Raw genomic sequence first — 24,672 nt, forward strand, 5'->3', positions numbered from 1 at the left:
TTCAAAATTTAAAACATTTAAAAAAATTATTTATTTATTTTATTTTTGGCTGCGCTGGGTCTTTGTTGCTGGGTGGGCTTTTCTCCAGTTGTGATGAGTGGGGGCTACTCTGGTTGTGGTGCACGGGCTGCTCATCGCGTGGCTTCTCTTGTTGCAGAGCACAGGCTAGGCACGCCGGCTTCAGGAGCTGCAGCACACGGGCTTAGTAGTTGCCGTGTTTGGGCTCTATGGCGCACAAGCTTCAGTAGCTGTGGCAATACAGACTCAGGTATGGCTCATGGGCTTATTTGCTCCATGGCATATGGAATCTTCCCGGACAAGGGATCAAAACTGTATCTCCTGCACTGGCTACAGACTGGGAGAAAATATTTGCAAAAGACACATCTGATAAAGGACTATTATCCAAAATATACAAGGAACTTAAAAAAACCAGCAGTAAGAAAATGAGCAGTTCAATCAAAAATGGGCAAAAGATCTGAATAAACAATATTACCAACATAGATAATACAGATGGCAACTTAGCCTATGAAAAGATTTTCAATGTCATCAGATTGTTTTATTTGCAAATTAAAATGATAATTAACAGAATCACATAAAAGGTAGAGATGCTAAAGGTAAAAAGAGTATTAATAGACTTCTACAAGGCGAAGCAAGATTTTGTAGTACACAACATATTTTGAGATATGCTGTAAATATATTCCTTATAGGAGTCCTTTCTCTTTGCTGTTCTCCCTAGGCATCTGACTAGTTAAAATGTAAATAAATCAATAAAACAATAATGAGATACCACTACACACCTATTAGAATGGCTAAAACCTGAAACACTGGCAACACCAAATGTTGGCAAGGATATGGAGCAATAACAATCTTCATCCTGGTGGGAATACTAAAATGGAGCAGCTACTTTGGAACTTTGGAAGGTAATTTGGCAGCTTCTTTCAAAGCTAGACATACTCTCACAATATGATCCAACAATTTCTCTCTTTGGCAACTTACCCAAGTGAGTTGAAAACTAACGTCCATACAAAAATCTGCATACAGATGTTTATAGTAGCTTATCATAATTACCAAAAGATGAAAGCAACCAAGATGTCTTTCAGTAGGTGAATATATAAATAAACGTGTGGTATATCCAGACATTGGAATGTTATTCAGCATTAAAAATAAATGAGGGCTTCCCTGGTGGCTCAGATGGTAAAGAATCTGCTTGCAATGCAAGAGACACAGGTTCGATCCCTGGGTCTGGAAGATCCCCTGGAGAAGGAAATGGCAACCCACTCTGGTATTCTTGCCTGGGAAATCCCATGGACAGAGGAGCCTGGCAGGCTACAGTCCATGGGGTCACAAAGAGTTGGACACAACTTAGTGACTTAACAACAAAATAAATAATAAATGAGCTCTCAAGCCATGAAAAAAAATGGAGAAAAAAGCCAGTATGAAAAGGCTGCATACCATATGATCCCAAAGATATGAAATCCTAGAATAAGGGAAACTACAGAGATGCTAAAAATATCATTTATAAATGGACATTTAAGTTGTTCCCACATGTTCCTATTACAAATAGCATTAATGCTGCAATGAAAATGAGAATGCAAATATTTGTACTTGATGTCAAGATCCTGATTTCAATTATTTTAGATAAATATTTAGAAATGCGACTGCTGGATCATATGGCACTTTTACTTTTTTAAGGGGCGTCCATACTGTCTTCCATAGGGACTGCACCATTTCACAGTCCCACCAACAACTACAAGGATTAACTTTTCTCAACATACTCATCAATACTTGTTACCTCATTTTCAAAACACACTAAGTTGCTTCAGTCGTGTCCAGCTCTTCGCAACCCTATGGATTGTAGCCTGCCGGGCTCCCATATCCATGGGATTCTCCAGGCAAGAACACTGGAGTGGGTTGCCATGGCCTCCTCCAGGGGATCTTCCTGACCCAGGGATCCAACTGCATCTCTTAAGTCTCCTGCCTTGGGAGGCATGTTCTTGACCACCAGCACCACCTGGGAAGCCCCATTTTTAAACCAGGATTGCTTTTATGCCTTTGAATGGAAGAACTTCCTTGTATATTTTGGATCACAACCGTTTATCAGATATATGGCTTGTATGTATATTCTCCCTTTCCATAGGTTGCCTTGTCATTTTGTTGTTTCCTGTGTTATACAGAAACGTTTTAATCTGATATAGTCTCACTTGACTATTTTTGCTTTTATTGTCTATGCTTTCGGTGTCATGTCCAAGAAATCACTCCCAGGAGCATTGTTCAACATTTTCCCCATATATTTTCTTCGAAGAGTAACTTTTTCAGGAGTTCTGTTTGTCTTTAAGCAATTTGTATAATGTTCAATAAGTATCTTTATTGAACAACTACAAACTGTCCATTCTCTATCTTAAACACTGCCCTGTTTCTGTGGCAGTGAAACCTCTGCCCTGACTCTGGCCTTTTTAGATATCCTGACTCACTTTACACCCTTTTTCCTTGATTCACTCTTGTTCCCATATAAATCCTACTCCTGGCTTCAGGATCCTAACTTCAACCCTACCTCTGACCTTTTGGACGAATGTTTGCATTTGTTTACTATTTGAATTTTATGGTACTTAAATTTGAGTATGAATCCCACCCTAGCTTTGTCCCAGGAAATCACCCCTAACAAAGTACACTTGCCTATCACAAGGGCTATACCAACACTGGCTATCCCATAAATCAGGGGAGGGGGTAGCAGGTAGGAAGTTAAGATGATGCACATTTTATGCAGAAAATATATTTATTGGCACAATAAGAGATTGGCATCTGGGCATGATTTCCAACCAAAGTATGGAATTTATAAAAGAGCCATTTGACTTTCTAATGTGACATGATAAGCATGTCTCCTTGTAAAAGCATTTTACAGGAAAACAGAATGGCACAACACCAGGATGACAGTAAAGACAGTTCTGTCAATAACCACTGGAGCTGTTCCATGCAGCATTTAAGAGCTGCTTGGTTCAAACATGCTGATTATATATATCCATATCTAGATATAGATATAGATATGGATGCAAAAGCCATACAATTGGTTGGAACACTGAGGAAAGAAGGGCATTAGGGGTGCATTTCCAGCCTAAGGGGCACATGGATTTGACAACCAGAAGTAACTCATCCTGATGTTTGGTCCTATCCAAGGTTTCTGCATTCTGTGCATTCTCAGTGTTTCCAACAGGCAGGGAAAATGAGGTGTCATTACTGTGTTTTATATTAACAGGCAGAATTTGTGCACCCAGACATGCTTAGCATTCGAAATAATTCACTGTACATTGACGTAGGAAAGAGAAAAAAGGTTTTTAAAAAGTGAGCATGTCTCCTGACTTGAAAACTCTATAACCTGGCATTTCTAGCCATTAGCATGGAAATATGTACCTTTGTATCCCTCAATATCATAGTTCTGCTTATTATTCTAGAAAATGCTTAACTTTAGACTGGTATTGTAATGTTCTTTTCTTACAAGTATATTTCCCCCTGGAATATATGTAAACCCATATACTATGAAAGTAACAAATATTTTTATTTCTTTTCCTCCTCCTCTTCTTCCTCCTACTTCTTCTTTCTAATGAGTTGTAGAAAAATCAGTAGAAAGTGTGCTTAATATAGAGAATCAAGATCAACAGAATACAAAGTCACACAAATTCAGTTTTGATACTCAGCTAATGATCGTAGTCGGAGAAGGCAATGGCACCCCACTCCAGTACTCTTGCCTGGAAAATCCCACAGACGGAGGAGCCTGGTAGGCTGCAGTCCATGGGGTCGCTAAGAGTCGGACATGACTGAGTGACTTCCCTTTCTCTTTTCACTTTCATGCATTGGAGAAGGAAATGGCAACCCACTCCAGTGTTCTTGCCTGGAGAATCCCAGAGACGGGAAAGCCTGGTGGGCTGCCGTCTATGGGGTCACACAGAGTCGGACACGACTGAAGTGACTTAGCATAGCATAGCAATGATCGTAGTAATAATTAATCAACAATTTCAAAATGCCCTGTGTTGGGGATTAACATAGGCCATTGCCCTATGTTACTCTTATACGTGGACTGGGTAATTTATTTTGCTTCACAGCTATGTCTTAAGGGTCCTCCAAGGAGCAATAGCAAAAGCCACAAAAGAAAAGATGAAAGGAAATAACATTTACAAAGTACTTATATATACCAGCCCTGTGCTAGATGTGTTATATACCTTAACTCTTACTCTTCTCAGGGCCTTATGAGCACTAGTGTCCCAGTGATGATGAAAGTCATGACAATGACCGTAGTGGTGATGATGGAGACAGTTATTAAGACTGTCTTTGTGACAGGCACTGAACTATCTTCACTGGACTGATACTTATTTATTCGGTGCCCACATTGTGTGCCAGGTACTGTTTTAGGCACTTGAGATACATCAACATACAAAACACACAAAATTCCTGCCCGTTATGAAGGTATACTTGGGGGACAGAGTGACACTGGAGATGTCCAGGCAAGACACATCTACATAGGGAAGTAGAGAATATGTTAGAAGGGGAAAGTGCTTTGGAAAAATAATAGATCATAGTACAGTGGGCCAAGATTGTGAGTGTGGGGTTCAAGGTGCAATTTTAAATCAGATGTTGGTTGTGGTGGTAGGCTTACTGAGACCATGACACTTGAAGCAGCTGAAGAGGCTGGCCACGTGAGTAAAAGAGAACTCCATGCAGAGGAACAGCTGGTGGAAAGGGTGTTGGGACCGTCCAGTGAACTGCAAGGAGGCTAGTCTGTCTGGGAAGAGAAGAGCAGTCCCATAGGCTAGATCCTGTAGGGCCTTGCAGGCCAGCAGGAGGAATTTGACTTTTACTATGAATGAACTGATACATCACTGGAAATATCTGAGCAGACAAGTGACATGGCCGAATATAAATTTTGGCAGAATCGTTAAAGTTGTCATGCTGAGAATAATACTCTACTTTACAATAGTGCTCTCAGGTTTCTAGAATTCCCACTTTACAAATGCTAAGTTGAGAAGTGGAAAAATCAAGTAACCTTTAAGTGAGTGATAGAGCCAAGGATCAAATCCAAACCAAGCATTGGCTGTCTTCCAGTCCTGGGCTCAGTTTAGGACCACCCTGAAAGAAGAGCTTCTAGGTTCATGTCAGTTCAAGTTCATGATGACTGAAATACAGGCTTCAGGTATAGGAAGAGGCTGTCTGATCTATCTGGCCTGATAGACTGAAGGCAAAAAAATAAATAAATAAATGTATTATTTCAGCAAATGACTACTGAGTTCCTATGTTTTAGTCACCATGTGAAGGATTGGAGGCACAGACTTAGCCCTTAGGTAGATTTTGGTCTGAAAGGGGAGAGATGGACATTAACAAATACATGCAAAAAAGTATTAGAGGAATCATTTAAAAAGAATCTACAAGCTGCAGCTGAGACCAAGGTGGCAGACTAAAACTAGGTGGGTAGGCATATTGTGCAGCTCTTGGCAGTTGTCAAAACCCTTTCTCATATTTAATGTTTTGTATTGTCTCATTGTCCACTGGCTCTGAGTTTGGTTTGAATAGCTTGAGAAGAAAGATTTCTTTTCTCTTGGGGGACTTTCCAGGAAAAAAAAGTGGAGATTTTCTCATTTAAAGCTTCCTCTCTGGGTGCTGCCACTTACTAGGTTTTCAATTTCAGTCTATTGAATTCTTCTGCCTGGGATACATTGCAGACTGCTGGAAATCGAGAAAACAGAAGGGAACAGAAGGCTGTCTGAGCCTTTGATGTCAGTGAACTCTACTTCATGGTGTGTGTCTGTGTGTCTGTTTCATGAGGGGTGTGTGTGTGTGTGTGTGTGTGCATGCACATACATCTCAGATTCTTAGAGAGTCTGCCAGGGCCGAGCAGTCCATCCATGGGACTCCCCGAGGAAATTTCTTGGTTTAAGAAGCTTAATTGGTGTTACATCACCATGTTGGAGCTGGTGCTGTGTTGGGTAAAGTATTCATGTTACCTTTCCAATTACCTCCGAGTGAATTCTTGACTCTCTGCTGCTTTTCCATCCTGCTGCCTTGGTGATGCCTTCAGACATAATTCTTCCAAGATTCCCAGCCAAGGAAGCACCATGAAATGGAAACAGGATGGCTTGTGGACCCCTGGTCTATGCTGGGGTAGAACTCCTGATCGTGGAATTTATTAAATTTGGTGACAGTGAAACCCATTCTCATCTGTAATTCAGACATGAAAGTGCCTACTTCACAGGGTGGTCTTGAATAAGATAACCCATGCAGTGGGCCTGGCTCAGTGAGTGTTAGCTAGTTGTAGGATCATTTCAGGGATGATGTCTTCTCACGTATGAACTGGCGGCAATTCTGAGCACTGGATCATACATAGCCTTGGCTGACAATAATAATAAGCCGTCCCCCTGTGCAGGACTTCCAGAAGGCTGGTCACTGGCTTGACCTGCCAAAAGGGAGCGGGTAGAAGGCGGAGGAACCGCAAGCCCCTGCTGAGGTTTCACCTCGGCTGCTTCCATCAGTAGCTTCACCCCAGGGATTGTGGAAATATTTTTGTGTTCCCGGAACCTCGTTCTGGGCACCATCCCAAGAGAGCTCAGTGTCTAGAATGCTGTAGAGCTCAGACATTACAAGGCAAGAGAACTGCACAGTGGATGGGAGCCTTCCTTGGAGAGTTTCTAGGGAGGGTGTGAGGAGATCATGGCCACAATCACTGACACACACTGACTGAATGTGTCCTTTCTCTGTGTCAGTTTACTGGGGGTCTTCCCGTCCTTGGAGTTAGCTTAGTGCTTACTTATTCCCTGCTCCACTCGCGGTAACAGTTGCTTAGACAGCATCCCTTTGACATGAGACATCAGAGACAGATGTCAACCCCAAATGTCTGCAATGGCTGCTCCCTGGAAGAATCAGTCACCGATTCATGGGCTTGAGGATGAAGCAGAATCCAAACTCCTCAGCAGAACCCACAAGCTCCATACAGGGAGTGCTTTCTGTCTTCCTAGGATGCACCCTCGGGAAAGCAGAGTCAAGGCACCCAGAGGTGGGGGTGGGGACCCGCAGAGGGGGCTCTCTGGAGCATGCATTCATTCCACAAACAAGCATAAAGTGGACCATCCCCATTTCCTGCAAGCTATGGAACTTCTAGCCTGGAGCCTGGAGTGGGGAGGAGGAGGACAGCAGGTGAGACAGGTAACTGGGTACAAGACAGTGAGATACACACAGTGCCGATAAATAAGATGCTCGGGGAACACAGTGGAGGGCCTTATAGGAAAGTAGCTTGATAGGATCTAGAAAATAAACAGGTTCCCCCGCTGATTTAAAAATTGCTGACTCACAAACTCCTGCAAGGGCAAGGCTCAAGCATCCTGAATTTGCTTCGTATCTTATCTGCTGTGGAGTTGAAAGCATGTGAGCAATGAATGTGAAGGAATTGCCTCGACAGTGAAGAAGGAGGCATTGGCTGGCAGTTGTGAGCCGAGCAGGGGAGGGGTACCCTAAGTATGGAGTGATTGACTTGGTGCCGACTAGGGATAAAGTGCCCTCTCTGCCCTCCAGAATAATTTTCATCCATCTTCATAGATGATTCAGGCTAACTCAATTTAACTTTGAATTTTAATCTCTCTAACCACAGAGTTGGAATTTGGCAGCCTCCCCTCCCCTCCAGAATCATCAAGGAGGCTTAGAATGGTTCTTAGAAAGGTGCTTTGTGTTTCCAGAAACAAAGATGTTTTGAGCATCTGACGTGTTATCCTCTGCAAGGCATGCTCACTAAAGGCATCATTACACTTGGGTAAGAAAATCAGACCTGAGACACGTGAGTCAGGAAAGCGGGTTCCAGCATGTCAGAAATAGCCCAGAAGGTCATCCTCAGAAATAAACCCCTGGAGCAGCGGAGCACTGGAATGGATACCTAGAATGTGGGAACGCTAAAGCAATCTTCTGTTTATGCTCAGATAACATCAGACCTCTCTAGGGTCATGTGTCTAATCCCAGGAACTTCAGAGAAAGGGCAGCAGAAATTGGATGGGCTTCAGAGCAAGGTTGTCAAGATGATTGAAGGGCTGGAAAAGAAGACTTACCAGAAAGGTTAAAGGGGGTAGATCTGGTACCAACCAGCTGTGCCACTTCAAAGTCACTTCAGTTCTGAGGAGATCCATTCCCTCTTCTGTGAAATGAGGACGGTGGACTGGCTGAGCGCTCAGGACCTCCTAGGTTTCACAACACTTTTGTAGTCCGAAAGGAGAGAGAGAGAACCAGGCAGTAACTTTACCATTCATCTGAATTGTGTGCTGCCTGTTACACATCTCTGTCTTCCTTATAGAAACCAAGTGAGAGAACAAAGTCTGAGAGGGCAGGAAGAGAGATGCAAACATAGGGAACAAACTTGTGGACACAGGGCAGGAAGCAGGGGGTGAGACAAGCTGAAAAAGTGTCAATGATGCATATACATTACCATGCTTCAAACAGCTAGTGGGAAGCTGCTGATACTACAGGGAACTCAGCTTGGTGTTCTGTGATGACCTAGACGGGTGAGAGGGCGGCTCAAGAGGAAGGGGATACATGTGTACATATAGCTGACTCATGTTGTGGTACAGCCGAAACTTACACAATATTACAAAGCAATTATACTCCAATTAAATAAATGAATATTTTTAAAAGATACTTTGTTGAAACAAAAGCAACGCAGTAGAGGGCTTTTCCCAAACGTAGCAGAATTCAGAAAAATGAATGGAGCTAACCTTTGAAGTTTTTGTTTAAAATAACCTTTCAGTTCTCACGTCTTCAGAAATTATAAGCCAATTTTCTCACATGGAGCCCTTTCCCCTTGCCCTGACCATGCTGCCATGACAGCTTCCAGGTACCTCCGCATGGGTCAGGTGAGACAGGAATCAATCTTTTATTTATTCCCAAGCAGATGCCAGTCTTCTGTGCCCACAGGCAGAGACCACAGGTCACCTTAGGGCAGGAAATCCGTGTAAAAGCGAGAGGGGAAAAGCTCCTACAGGAAAGCCTTGTCCTTCCTTTAATGGTGCTCCCACCGTCAGAGGCCTCCTGCTCACTGCAGTCAGCATGCCTCATGGCACTAGCCTTAGAATTCTACCCGCAATCTCTACCCCTAATATCTCCTTCTTTCTGGAGGAGCCGTGGATTGGGAGGGAGAGCAGGAGACATGAGGAAAAATCTGAGACTCCATGGAAAACTAAACTCTAGGGCCTACGGTTCCTGCTCACCACTGCCTTGGGTGAGTGACTCAACCTGATGCAAAGGCCCAGGGTCATGTTGTCTGGAGGGTGGAGCCCAGGCCGTGCTGACTGGGGCCAACACCCTGGGTCCCACTGTCCACCTCCTGGTCGTGCTCCAGGTCAGAACAGTGTTCAACCTTGGCTGCATTCTGCAATCAGCTGAGGAGCTTTTAAAAAATACTGATGCCCAGGCCTATTCGGAGAGGAATCAAATCAGGATCTCTTGGATTCCAGGAGGAATTGCCTTACACTATAGACTGGACCATGAACCACTATATGCTTCCTGTGGCAAATGAACTTAAAACACACAAAACATCAGAAGAATTACAAAGGAATAGAAAATCCCCAGTTTATCATATCTTGTTTCTAACATATATGTGTGTGAAGTCACTCAGTTGTGTCTGACTCTTTGCGACCCCGTGGACTGTAGCCTGCCAGGCTCCTCTTTCCATGGGATTCTCCAGGCAAGAATACTGGAGTGGATTGCCATTTCCTTCTCCAGGGGATCTTTCCAACCCAGGGATCCAACCTGGGTCTCCTGCATTGCAGGTAGACGCTTTATCCTCTGAGCCACCAGGGAAGCCAACATATATGTAACACTCCTTTAAAAATCCTCTTCTGGAGAGGTTATGGAGAAAAGGGAACCTTCTTGCACTGTTGGTGGGAATGTAAATTGATACAGCAACTATGGAGAACAGTGGAGGACAGAGATTCCTTAAAAAACTAGGAATAAGACTACCATAGGACACAGCAATCCCACTACTGGGCATATACTCTGAGAAAACCATAATTTTAAATGACACATGTACTTCAGTGTTCAATGCAGCACTATTTACAATAGCCAGGACAGGGAAGCAACCTAAATGTCCATCAAAGAAGATGTGATGCATATATACACTGGTATATTAGTCAGTAGTAAAAAAGAATGAAATTGGATCATTTGTAGTGGTGTGGATGGACCTAGAGTCTATCATACAGAGTGAAGTAAGTCAGAAAGAGAAAAACAAATATCATATATTAATGCATATATATGGAATCTAGAAAAATGGTGCTGATGAGCCTATTTGCAGGACAGAAATAGCGATGCAAATGTAGAGAACAGACTTTTGGACACAGAGAAGAATAGAGAGGAGGGGAATTGAGACGGTAGATATGCATACCCTGTGTGAAATAGACAGCCAGTGAGAAGCTGCTGTACAACACAGGGAGCCCAGCTCAGTGCTCTGTGATAACCTAGAGGGGTGGGGTGGAGTAGGGCGTGGGAGGGAGGGGATATGTGTATACATATACTTGATTCACATTTCTGTATAGCAGAAACTAATACAAGAGTGTAAAACAATTATCCTCCAATTAAAAAGCCTCTTCTTGTGGAGATGCTATATTTGTTATGCCTATGACGAACATGCTTTTACACAGTATCTTTTTATTAGCTTTGATTATCTGATGTACCTGAGGAACACATGCTCTCAATGAATTGTCTGCAAAAATAATTGGTTGCAGACCAGTCTTGATAGCCACTAACTCTGTTGATTTCTCCCAACGAATTTGATTTCGACATAGAGCCTGGCACTTAGTAGGAACTTAGTATGTTCTTGATAACTGATGAGCAGTTTTTGAACTTGCCTCTGAATATCTCAGCTCTCTAGATGCTTATATGCTATTAGGGTAATGTATTCAGAACTTAAAATGGTGGTAGCACTAAATCAATATTTCATATCCATAGGGGCTACTGGCTGTAGTGTAGATTTACAGAATTTCATTTCCATCTACAGTTTTCCTGCCCTATCTCATCTATCAGAAAAAGGGTTTGCATTTGTATTCTCACTGCAGGATGCTTTCACCTTGTCTGTATATGCGTCATTAAACAGTTCAAGATCAATTGCAGAAGAGGTAAATAGCAATCTTTCTCGCTGTTTACGGCAAATTTCAGAGCTGCAGTCTTTGAGTCCACCCAAACCTGGTTTTTGTTGTTGTTGTTATTAAGCATTCCTTTTCAGCTCTCCTATAGGTGCTAGATGATGGATGGAGCCAGAGTACCATCTATCAAAGCATCCTGCTGGCATACAGATTGCAAAACCTATTACGCCCATCATTGGTACCCACGTGGAACCCTTGTTTCTCAGCTCTGTTCATCTTTGTTCAAGCTTCTATCTCTTGAAAGTCTTCATTCACAACCACCCTCTTTGCCCCACCATCTCCTGATCATTCATCTTGGTACCTCCTTTCAGAAAGCCTTCCTTAGGAGGTTTTATCCTGGTAATATGCTCTGTTGCTCCCTAGGACCAACCTACCACTGAATTTGAACTCATTGAGGACAGAAATTGCACTTATTCACTGCTGAATTCACAGCACTTAGCAGATTCTAGACATTTGATAAGTGTTCAGTTAAGATATGTACCCCATATATAATTGTTCAGCCATTGTGCAAAAATACTATCTTCTGAGAAAAAAGCATTTTCTATCTCCTAAAGATAGAAACAAGTCACTATTCTTTGCGATGAAAGTCCCCAGGCTGAAATGGTGGTTCCTCTCTGACTCCCTTCTCTTCCCATAGTGAGTCCATCCTTCTTTTGGAATGCCTAGGAGTTGTCCCCAACTCACCACACAATTCCCCACCAGCCTAGCCTCACCTTCCTCTTACAGCTCTGTTCAGGATTAGCTTCCTCACTTGCCTTCACTGTTGGTAGTCTCTCTCACCACCCAATTTTGCAGCCAGCTTTCAGCTAATCTTCCCAAAGGAAAAGGCTTGCTTTTGCTTCACACTTGCTTAGGAACCTATAATGGCTCCCAGTTTGTGTTTGTTTTTCTCTAGAATTCTTTTATTCATTGTCTGATTTCGTTCAAACCACTTATCCTAAATCTGTGTGCTCCTCTCCCCCTTGCTTCTCCCACCCAACACAGACCATCTACTGTCCACTCCCGTTCAGTGGGTTGTCCTCTATCCCTCCCATCAGCAGGCCCTCCACTCACTCTGACTTGCATCCTGTGAGGCTGTGTTCAGCTCCTCCCTCAACATGCCATGGCCTCACCTCTGCTGTGTGCCTGGGAGCCCACCTACCCTGAAGGCTCATCCCAAGTCCATCTCTTACAGGATACCTACCCTCACCACTCCAGTCTCTACTCATCTCCTCTTCCCCTGGTTTCCTTTTGCATTATTAGGTGGTACCATGGCTGTTTAGGTTCCCTAAATATTACACAGGTTTTAGTATCTTTCCCTCCATCGCACTGTAAACTTCTGAGATCATGTATAACATTTCTTTCGTGTTCTTCGATTTGCCTGTCATAGTGGATCCGGCAAACTTGTTGATGCTTATCATCTCTTGGTCAGTGTGATCAATGGGAATTTTTGGAGAGATCAAGCTGAAAAGGTATCAAACACCAAGAAACAAACTCTGAATTTGTGTGGGGAAAATGAAATTGGTCCATGTAGGTTATTTTTTATATAATTTAGATACTTATTAGGCCAATTATTTTGATGATGCTAATCGTCATCCTCCTAGAAGCCAAAGTTTCAATACTTTGGCCACCTGATGCGAAGAACTGACTCATTGGAAAAGACCCTGATGCTGGGAAAGATTGAGGGCAGGAGGAAAAGGGGACGACAGAGGATGAGATGGTTGGATGGCATTACCGACTCTACAGACATGAGTTTGAGTAAGCTCCAAGAGTTGGTGATAGACAAGGAAGCCTGGTGTGCTGCAGTCCACGGCATCACAAAGAGTTGAACACAACTGAGTGACTGAACTGAGTAAGCTGTAACCATTATTTCAATTTAATTGAACACACATGACAACATCATTTAATGAGAATATACCATGTGCCAGCCTTGTAGTGGGGTAGAGCTAGAGGATCCCCAAATGAATAAGCTGTAGGCAGATAACAAGAACACTGGGTAAACTGTGGGTAAAATTATAATAGGGGGAAATAAAAGTTTAAACATATTTTGGCTTATAGTTTATGGAAAAACTCAAAGACTTAGGACATGGATATAGGATGTAGGAATTTTAAGGGAAGAGGGTAACATAGTGGGGACTGAGGGAGGAGCAAACTGCATAGAATTTGACATTTCAGGATACTTTTAGAAAATCGTTGGTTAAATGCCATTTTGTTGGAGCACAAAGTATTGGAAAAGAGATGGAATGGCAGAAAATTTGAAGAGTAAAAATGTTCATTGGTACCAGGTTGCATGGTCTTCAAGGATTTGGACTTTTCGTGTAAGAAAAAAAGAAGCCACTGAAAGACTTTGAGCAAAGTCCTGATTGCAAATTCTTATAGAATTCTGCGGCATGATCCCTTTAGGATGCTGGAGAAGCAAAAGCTTGGCCTAAGGCAATGAATTTCCTTTTTACTTGAAATGCTAGACTTGAGAGAAATATGTCATATGAAGCTGGAAACTGTCGAACATCTCAGACAGCCAGGAGTTTGCTCTCTAATGTGTGGGATTTTGCTAAATGTATAATATTTGCATGTTTCCAGGGTTGTCATAGAAGCAAATGGCATGTTTTTGAGAATGTTGCTCTCCTGTGGTGTTTCCTGGCTCGGACAGGATGTACTTTCACTTGGAGGGTTGGATATCTGGAGCCCAAACTGGAGTGGACTTTTACCTTCCAGAGTTGAAGTGATTGAGTTGAAAGGCAGCCACCATCTCCAACATGAACCATTCTTTCAATCTTTAGCAAGAGGGCCCCACTAATGGAAAAGTACATCAGGGAAGCTGAAGTCAAAAGGACTTCATTTTCACCAGCAATTTTGTTTGGATTCATTTGTTCAGAATTAATATTTGCTGGAAGTGGAAACTTGTGCTCATTTTCTTTGGATCGTTAAAATGTGCTCATCTGAGCCATAAACAAAGCCAGCCGTGCCCAGATATCAACTAGAACAACTCGATTAGTGATAATTGCTTCACAGCTCTCCTGTGTATGTCACGGAGGCTCGTTTGACTACAGTTACTAAACACAGTCTTGGCGGGTGGAGGGGGTGAGACAAGTAGTTTCCACCTTCAGACAGATTTGACCCGGAAAGGGTGCAGCCGTACAACTGCTCTCCCTCAAAAGCATTTCAATACCTCTGCTAGGCTGATAAGCAGAATACAGTATTAGTTTAATCATGGTAAATTTTTAAAATTTGCATTTTAGCTATTGTTTAGGGAAATACCCCATAATAAAGATCAGAGCCTTTGAGAAAAGACACAAAATTTTGAGGAAAGAGGTAGGATGCTGTGGAGTATCGGGGAATGCAGAAAATGGTGGAGTAAATTAATAATGTCATGACTCAAGGAGCAAATGACATGGGATTTGAAAGCATAGGATCAAATAAGCAAACAGAAAATATATAGTTATTGTCCAACTTTAAGCATGAACACTTTAAACAGGGAACTGGTGTCACCAATCGGAGCCCCATGAATTGTATTTTGAGAGCCATTTCTCATGTAACTGATACACAAAAACCAAATTGGAGGAATCTAATAAGCCAAGGAGAGGTGAAAGGATGGGTGAGAGATGACCCATGGGCTCGTTTTGGAGAGAACTAGCCCAAAGAGTCTGGGCGCTTGGCACTTCTTGGAATGGAGCACTGTTGATCTTGACTTTCAGATTCTGGGCTGTAGATGCTGAGACATACTGTCTTTCTGTGTGATCACTGAACCCTTCAAGGTCATGCACTTAGCATGTACTCAAAGATCCTTTGCTCAACCAATCCCCACAGACACTTCAACCTCACCCATTTAAGTGAATCTGACTGAAGGCAGGAGGAGAAGGGGATGACACAAGATGAGATGATTGGATGGCATCACTGACTCGATGGACTGGACATGAGTTTGAGCAAGCTCTGGAAGTTGGTGATGGACAGGAAAGTCTGGAGTGATGCAGTCCATGGGGTCACAAAAAGTGGGACTCGACTGAGCGACTGAACTGAACCTTAGTGAAGTGCTCTCCCTGTCTGCTTAGGGTCCCTGCTCTGTTTTCAAAAGGCACAAATGGTGAATTTCTCTCTCTGTTGATTTGTTCATAGTCGTTATCTATTTTTTGAATGTTTGTTTTCCCATGTTTTTGATAAAGCTGAATGGATTGCAAAGGTAAGATAAGAACTTCCTTTCCCCAGGGCTATATTCATTCTTCCCAGTTGAGCTGGAAAACACTATTATTAGTTTTACCAACCCTTGAAAGAACTTCTCCCTAATATATTGTTTCTAGGAGACACTGGGAAATTCTTAAGCCAGGGTAACCACTATGAAAGATCTGGAAAGAATCAAGAATAATGAGAATGTCTGAAAGAATTTGGTCTCTTGAGCAAACTAGCCTATTTCTAATAATTTCATTATTTTTACTAACATGATTTTTTTGAACTTCTAAAATAAATTTATAGCATAGTCACCTTCTCTCCTTGGAGCTTTAGAAATAATATCCACCATTTATGGAACATTCATTATGTTCTGGTCACTCAGTTCAGTTCAATTCAGTCGCTCAGTCGTGTCCGACTCTTTGCGACCCCATGAATTGCAGCACGCCAGGCCTCCCTGTCCATCACCAACTCCCAGAGTTCACCCGAACTCATGTCCATCGAGTCGGTGATGCCATCCAGCCATCTCATCCTCTGTCGTCCCCTTCTCTTCCTGCCCCCAATCCCTGCCAGCATCAGAGTCTTTTCCAATGAGTCAACTCTTCACATGAGGTGGCCAAAGTATTGGAGTTTCAGCTTTAGCATCAATCCTTCCAAAGAACACCCAGGACTAATCTCCTTCAGAATGGACTGGTTGGATCTCCTTGCAGTCCAAGGGACTCTCAAGAGTCTTCTCCAACACCACAGTGCAAAAGCATCAATTCTTCAATGCTCAGCTTTCTTCACAGTCCAACTTTCACATCCATACATGACCACTGGAAAAACCATAGCCTTGACTAGATGGACCTTTGTTGGCAAAGTAATGTCTCTGCTTTTCAATATGCTATCTAGGTTGGTCATAACTTTCCTTCCAAGGAGTAAGTGTCTTTTAATTTCATGGCTGCAATCACCATCTGCAGTGATTTTGGAGCCCCCCAAAAATAAAATCTGACAATGTTTCCACTGTTTCCCCATCTATTTCCCATGAAGTGATGGGACCAGATGCCAACTCAACACAGACCTAATTTGATCTTTACTATAATCCTATGAGAAACCTGCCAGAAACTGAGGATCAGAAAAATTAAATGATTTGGTCATATCTACTAACGGATGGATGGAGAAGGGATTTGAACTCAAGGCAAAATGAAGCTAAAGCTCATTTTCCCACCCTACTGGGCTACTTCCCTAAGACATGAGTACACCGTTCTGTAGCCCAACAGAAATTGAACTCAGTTAAAAATAAGCACACAGGCCAAAGACTTATCTTTCCAAGGGTAGATTGCTCGGTGCCTCTCAGAAAATTTCAGCTTAACACCCTGAGATTAGTTAGCCTTGCATCTCTGATCCATGGAGGTCTGTTTAATTCAAGTCACATGTGGGCATTTTGACTCCAATTATAACGTCAGTTCTAAATCTGTTGGTATGTCATAGAGGCGCAAGTTAAAACCCAGGAAAGAACTTGAGCCGTTACTGTTCCCAAGCAGAAACATCCTTGGAAGCTTATCTGAACAGAAGGCCTATCTGAAACCTTGGAGGTTTGCCCAGCCTTGGTTTCCTGTCTAACTGAAAGCAGAGAGACCCAGACTTGGAGCCAAGAAGTTTGCACTTGTGGGATCAGCAACCTAAATCTGAGGATCTGGACTCGTAAGGCCAGATGCAGCCTGCAGCCAGGACCTTGCCGGCATCACCATTGCAGTGCACTCAACAGTAAGAGGAAAAACTTGCAGAAGAAGATGTCATAAATGAAGTAACAATACAGCAACGCGAACCAACCTCCCAACTGGCAGAGGGGAAAACACGTCCCCCCGCCCGGGATTATATTTATAGTTTATTCCGCTATCCTTGGCATCCAGAAAACATCTTTTGCTATCTGTGATCATGCTGGGAACTAACATGTACTGAGCACTCGCCATGTTTGTGATGCTCTACTTAGCACCTTGCACATATCATTTTAGTGGTGAGGGATTAGAAAGAAAGTGGCTGAAAAGCCAAGTGTCAAGTGCAAGGGTTTCTACAGAGGGTATGTTTTTGGCACTATCTTTGCTAAAAAGGAGCCAGCTCTGTTTTTAGTGCTGAACCACCTCACCTGCCTGCACTGTCTTCTAGACCCCAGCCAAAGGTCATCTTGAGTCAATACGCTTCGTTGTCGGGCCATGGCCATGACTACAGGAATGACCCCATCACCTACTTTGGGAAGCAGCACCTCTGAGGCATCCAAGGTCCTTCAACAGACGTTTCCGGCCACCTCCCAGTGATGCTTCCTGCTTTGGCTACACTTAACCCCACAATCAAACCGTATCTCTTCCCTGCTGAATACCTTCCCTTGGATTAGAGGAGACATGGCAACATCTGTGGGAGAAGAGGGAACCTTTCCTCTTGTATTGTTTTCTTAAGGAGGAGGAAATTTCCTGGATATTTCACAGGAGACTTCCTGTCTCAATGACCAGAATTTATCATGACCTATTTCTAAATCCAGCCTTCACAGGAATGGGATTATCTTAGACTCATTGGGATCTACCAATGAGCTGGGGATGGGGGTGACGTCTCCAGAGTCATGTGAGCAGAGGTAAACACCACAATAAGTGGAGGTTGGGAAGGGAAAGCCAAAGGGACAAAACCCTGTGGAGCAGCCACCTGCGTCCTACACAGGCCTCCATATTTCACACCTGGGACTGTCCTTCCCACCTCTGCCCCAGACAAAGTCTTATGTTCCTTCAAGTATCACCACTCCAGAGCTGGGTCTCGCTATTCTTTTTTTTTTTTTTTTCCACTGAAGTATAATCACTCTACAATGTTGTGTTAGTTTCTGTTGTACAACAAAGTGAATCAGTTAATGTGTACACACATAGACGCCAACAAACACATGAAAAGATGCTCAACACCTCTAATTGTTAAAGAAATGCAAATCAAAACCACAGCAAGGTATCACCTCACACAGGTCAGAATGGCCATCATCAAAAAAAATCTGCAAACAATAAATGCTGGAGAGGTCATGGGAAAAAGCCAACTGTCTTGCACTATTGGTGGGAATGTAAACTGGTACAGCTCCTATAGAGAACGGTAGGGAGATTCCTTAAAAGACTAAGAATAGAGTTATCATATGATCCAGCAATCCCCGTACTGGGCATATACCCTAAGAAAACCATGTTCCCACTGTTTTCAAGGAACAGAATCTGTCCCTCTTTATATTTCCATGCCACTCTGTACCCTCGTGGGTTTTCCTCATGGTTCAGCTGGTAAAGAATCCGCCCACAATGCGGGAGACCTGAGTTCGATCCCTGGGTTGGGAAGATCCCCTGGAGAAGCGAAAGGCTACCCACTCCAACATTCTGGCCTGGAGAATTCCATGGACTGTAAAGGCCATGAGGGTCCCAAAGAGTCGGACAAGACTGAGCGACACTCACTTTCAGGCTACCCACCTCTATCACAGCACTTACATCTTCTTCTTTTTTATAGATAACCTTCTTCTTCTCCACTCATTCATTTTTTTAAAAAATTTATTTATTCTTAATTGAAGGATAATTGCTGTACAGTATTGTATTGCTTTCTACCAAACAGCAACAAGAATCACCCATGTCCCCTCCCACTTGAACATGCCTCCCACTTCCCTCCCCAACCCACCCTTCTAGGTTATTACCAAGCCCCAGTTTGAGTTCCCGAGTCATACAGCAGTTTCTTATTAGCCAGATACCTTCTTTTTACACGTATCTCTTCCAGATGGGCTAGGAGCTCTCTGATCAAAAAAGCCATATATTAGTCAACGTTGTATTTCCAGCATCTAGTTGAAATAAAATAGGTGCTCAATAAATGTTGGCTTGAAAAGATTTCTGAAACTTCTCTGTGAAAGTCTATTTTATCATTACTTAGAATGGAGGGTGGGGGTGCAGGTTTGGTTTAAAAAGTGGAAGAGAATAAAGAATGACTCTGTTATTGGTTTGTTTGAAATAATTTTTAACCTGCTTAATTAAAAAAAAAAAAGAGGTGAGGGAGCAGGGGTGCCAGGTATTATGTATCGTGCCTTGTGTCACTGCGCCTGTATCCCCCACAGCACACAGGAGAGGGTGGGCTGCAGCAAGTCAGGCCTCATCCGTCTATGCTCAGATTCAAAGACTGACACATTTCCTAACTTGCCCAAGGCCCTGGCAGGGAAAACTCGGCTCCCCAAACTCAGGTCATTCTAGTGCAGCAATAACCAGCTGGGTTTTCAGCAACTTGGATGGAGCCATCTGTTTTCCCAGCCCACATAAAAATATGCACAAGAAAGGTGCAAATCAGCAAATCTACAGCTTCCAGGGGACCCAGCTGGGATGCGCCCTCCCTTTGGGGACCGCTGTAAGGTAAATCCGGTGCTGGAAGACAGAGGGCCAGCAGCAAGAGTAAGGGGGCTAAGCCAATCCAGACTCCAGGGTCGTCCCTTTCCTGCCCGTGCCTAGAATAGAGCCCATCTGGCTCCCTGGCCACGTGGCCATTGTGCCTGTGTGAGGGGCACCGCTGAGCTTGCTGAGAGCCCGGAAAATTACCAGCGGCCTCACGCAGTTCCCACCAGGCCACCGGGAACTGGCCACAGAGGAACTCCCTTCTCTGACACTCCTGGGTCCTCTGACTGTCTGGTCAACGCTCGGATTCCCACATAACCAGCGTGGTGAGCCCAGGTGGTCGGGAACAGAGGGGCTTTTTGTGTCCTGGTCTTAGAGAAGAAAGCATCTTAGCTTTTCCCATGTATCTCCCTTCCATGGCTGCGGCTTCTCCTTTCTGACCACGCCACATCACAGAAGGGGATTTAGAGCTGTCTTGGCTCCCTGGCAAAGCCACAGAGAACAGTAGATTCCACATGAAAAACGGAATAAAATGGGGGTGCTGTTAGCCAGCCACCCAGGTGCAGGCAGCTTTTGGCAGCCCAGGACCCAGCAGTGATTTAGAAGGGTCTTTCTCCAAGTCATTACAGTTAATTGTCACCGAGCTATAGATTCATCAGCAGGAAAAGAGCCAGCTCCAAATCCCCAGGGAATTTCAGATGGATTAATAAGCAAAGTGGCATGCATGTAAGGCATCTGATCCTCTATAAAGAAATGATTTCATTATTTCTTTATGCCTCACTCCAGGATCCCGTGCTTATTATATTGCTCTCCTCCACATCGTGGACGGCATCTGTCCAGCAAGGCTCCGGGTCAGGGGAAATTACTGTGCTCCTTGTTTCTAATTTAGCAACACACTTTCACCACAGGATTTAGTGCGCTTTTCACGACTCCTGACTCATCTCAGAAAGACGCATTTCAACCTGATCACCTTGTAGACTCAGTGGTATTTTGTTGTTGAACCAAAATTCTGCATAGAGACACTGATGCAGTCCTAACAGATAGCATGAATGGCATCACCACAGTTTGTGTATAGAAAGCCGTGTGCGCAGTTGGGAGCCAAAACAGTAGTTTAATTGACATCATACACAGAAACAGGGGATTTGTTAATTAGAGCTGGTGCTGAACAAAAAAGACATGTACTGAGCTTTGAACATAACTTCCTCTTACAGTTTCTTTTTCTTTGATTTTTGTGCTAAGGTCTCTATCATTACTCCTGAGAAGAAGAAATCTCAGAATTATCCAGAAAGTATACTGCTGTTTGGCATAAACTCCTCCTGGCTCACTCTGCCCCACAAACCCTGCTAGTCCAGAGGTGAGGGAGAGAGTTGCGTTTTGGCTAAATTGCACTTCATGGCAAATGATTGGTGCCTGGACTCGTCTTACTTTGCTGCTTGTGAATTTTCACTCTAAGCCTTCTCTCTGTCACATTAACCCAAGAAGCACAAGTTAATGAAAACATGAAGAGCTTTACTTTATAAATGAAACATTCTCTAAAAAAGCAGAAACAAAGAGAACTAATATCTGTACTGGAAAAAGAAAAGTTTGTCTGAATTGTTTAAGAGTGATGGTTTAATGACTGTGTTGCTGCTTGAAGATATTCATCTTTTGCTTATTATTGCCACTTCCTATTTAAATTTTTCAATGTGACTGAGGAGTCTATCATACCAAGCCCAAGCTTCCAGTATTTAAAAATTGCATGATAATAATGCAAGTAGATAATAATCTACTTGTTCCCAGCTCATAAACTAGTCAGGCAAGACTGGTGGACTAATACTTCATGGCAGGAGTTGGCAGACTTTTTCCATATAGAGGGCCAGAGAGTAAATATTGTATGCTCCATGGGCTACGCAGGTTCTGTTTCGGGCTGTTCCACTCTGTCCTTGTTAATACAGAAGCAGAGATACCCAATACATGAATGAATGAATGTGTCTGTGTTGCAATAAAACTTGTATAAAAACAAACCACAGACCAGATTTAGCTCCTAGGTCATAGTTCACCAACCTCTGCTTCATAATGAGGCCCTAATATATTTTCTTCTTTGGCTAAACAATGAGTGGGAGCTTGCAAAATCAAAACCATTCTGAGGGGATAACACATCCGCACATGAGACGGTAGCCAGCACACGACAGAAAACTGGATTTCTTCCTCCTACTTTCTAACGATAATAATAACTGACAATTTAGCAGCTGCTTTCAGCTTAGAAAGTACATATTATCTACTTGAAATGCAGTTTCTGTGAGATATTAGTAGTATCATCATGAGATATTAGTAGTATCATTGTAATGCAGATTGGTATTGTCTTGGACTTCCGGTTTCTGGGCCTAGCAGGTAGGTTAGCTAAACCAATTATCCTATGGAAAAAAACTATGGAAATGCTAACTATAATACAAAAAACATCAATCTAAAAGCATCCAAGAGCTAACAAGGTAGGAAGCCGCTACCAGGCCTAAATGGAGACAAAATATTAAACTAATGCGAAAGCGACTTTTGCCCTAGTAATATTTGCTGATCCTGGCAACGTTGAACTTTCCTTTTGGTGACTTTATCAGATGATCAGGACAGAAATCAAAGCCTAGGTCCCATAAAGCTAGAAAATCTACTGAGAAACCACCGCTACAGTAAACACGAACCTCAAAGGAATAATCCCTGGGGTAAGAGACCCAGAAGTGAAGCACCCTTCCTGAAAATTAACAGATTTCGCATCCCCAGGTAGATCAAAGACCCTGAAGCCGTGAACTTAGTTTAAGGTGATAGTTCCTCCAGCCATCTTTCCAAAGCAAATGTAAATTATATCTGGAAGAAGACACATATAATTTATCCTAGGCCTCAAATTACTCCAACAATTTTCCAAGTACCAGGATCTAGCATATGTCAAGAAAACTAGCTAATAGTTAAAGCGTCAGCACATCAACTAAAAATAGACTTGCCGATACTTCAGCTATGAGTTACCAGAGACAGTTTAGAGAGCAAGAGTATTCACTATTCTTAAAGGGAAAAAAAAGAGCAGGCTTGATAGCCGAAAACTATAAAAATGACAGGGTACATTTTTCTTTAAAAAACCAATTGAACATCTAAAAAGGGAGAGAGAAGTGACACTTAATAGAAGTTTTTAATAGTGGATTAGACATACTAAGAAAGAAAATCAGATGTTAGTAGCCTCATATTTGAAGGAGAGGTACCCCAATATCCCACAATTAGCAAGTGTTCAAAAGTGATGTTGATTTCTTTGGATCAGAAGTCCCACTAGCTTTCCAGTATGGCACCAACTTTGTTGTTATATGTATTTATATCACTAAGGGAGAGAGAAAAACTTACCTTCTTCTCTTGCCACCTTAAGCTGATAATTTTCAATCCAGCTTTGGAGCCCCATTCTGCCCCTTAACAACAAAGTCTCTGTCAGGTCACCAAGACATTGATCCTTTAGTCCTATCTAGGAATTTTGGTCTTGTGAGCAAATTCACTTGATCTACCACAATGGAATTCAAGTTCTTACCTTTAGTTTTAATTTGTTCTAAATAATGAAATGAAAAAAGAACAGCCTGCTTCTCATCAGAGGGCCCTTATGTCTAATAGTGTGCATGCTCAGTTGTGTCTGACTCTTTGCGACCCATCAGTCTCCCCTGTCCATGGGATTTCCTAGGCAAGAATACTGGATTGGGTTGCCATTTCTTCCTCCAGGGGATCTTCCTGACCCAGGGATCGAACCTACATCTCCTGTGGCTCCTGCATTGGCAGGCAGATTCTTTACCACTGAGCCACCTGGGAAGTCCGCTTGTATTTAATAACCAAACATTTAAAAGTTGGGAATCGAGGAAAAAGCAATGAAAGAAATGTTAATAAAGTATTTCTTCCATGAAATTAAAAGACGCTTACTCCTTGGAAGGAAAGTTATGACCAATCTAGATAGCATATTCAAAAGCAGAGATATTACTTTGCCAACAAAGGTTCGTCTAGTCGAGGCTATGGTTTTTCCTGTGGTCATGTATGGATGTGAGAGTTGGACTGTGAAGAAGGCTGAGTGCCGAAGAATTGATGCCTTTGAACTGTGGTGTTGGAGAAGACTCTTGAGAGTCCCTTGGACTGCAAGGAGATCCAACCAGTCCATTCTGAAGGAGATCAGCCCTGGGATTTCTTTGGAAGGAATGATGCTAAAGCTGAAACTCCAATACTTTGGCCACCTCATGTGAAGAGTTGACTCATTGGAAAAGACTCTGATGCTGGGAGGGATTGGGGGCAGGAGGAGAAGGGGACGACAGAGGATGAGATGGCTGGATGGCATCACTGACTTGATGGATGTGAGTCTGGGTGAACTCCGGGAGTTGGTGATGGACAGGGAGGCCTGGAGTGCTACAATTTATGGGGTCACAAAGAGTCGGACACGACTGAGCGACTGAACTGAACTGAATTGAACTGAAAATTATTTAAAATTCTATCAATGAGAGTATTAGATCTACTGGTATTCCCATGGCCAAGAGAGAGGGCTTTGGAATCTTGTAGTCAAACAGCTCTTGACACTGCCCTTAGCCTGATGCTCCAAAGATACCTTGACTCCTTTTGTAACTAACTTTACTGTGACTGAACTCTGCCCAGATGACTTCACAGGGGTCACAAAGTCTCGGCCAAATCAATAAGACTGAGGTTTTTTTGGCTTCCAATAACAGATGATGGCTTCCCTGGTGGCTCAGAGGGCAAAGCATCTACCTGCAATGTGGGAGACCTGGGTTCGGTCCCCGGGTAGGAAAGATCCCCTGGAGAAGGAAATGGCAACCCACTCCAGTATTCTTGCCTGGAAAATCCCATGGATGGAGAAACCTGATAGGCTACAGTCCATGGGGTCGCCAAGAGTTGGACACGACTGAGCTACTTCACTTCACTTCATTTCAACAGATGATAGTCCAAACAATATCCCTACACTAATTTTGTGTTATAGTTTTCATGAATTTTAAGCCCCACTAAACTAACAATATGCATTGTATTTATTG

The 24,672-nt window shown here is 43.0% G+C and overlaps 1 long non-coding RNA gene across 1 annotated transcript in view; it reads left to right on the forward strand.

Moving 5' to 3' along the window:
- The window catches only part of LOC133227427 (uncharacterized), a 40,684-nt gene extending 19,435 nt beyond the window's left edge, over window positions 1-21,249 (forward strand). Inside the window, exon 3 of the long non-coding RNA XR_009729814.1 lies at window positions 20,888-21,249. This is a non-coding gene — a long non-coding RNA (uncharacterized LOC133227427). The remainder of the gene's footprint in view (window positions 1-20,887) is intronic.
- The last annotated feature ends 3,423 nt before the right edge of the window (window positions 21,250-24,672 follow it).

The sequence above is a fragment of the Bos javanicus genome, chromosome 16 (assembly GCF_032452875.1).
Source record: "Bos javanicus breed banteng chromosome 16, ARS-OSU_banteng_1.0, whole genome shotgun sequence".
NCBI classification, from domain to species: Eukaryota; Metazoa; Chordata; class Mammalia; order Artiodactyla; family Bovidae; genus Bos; species Bos javanicus.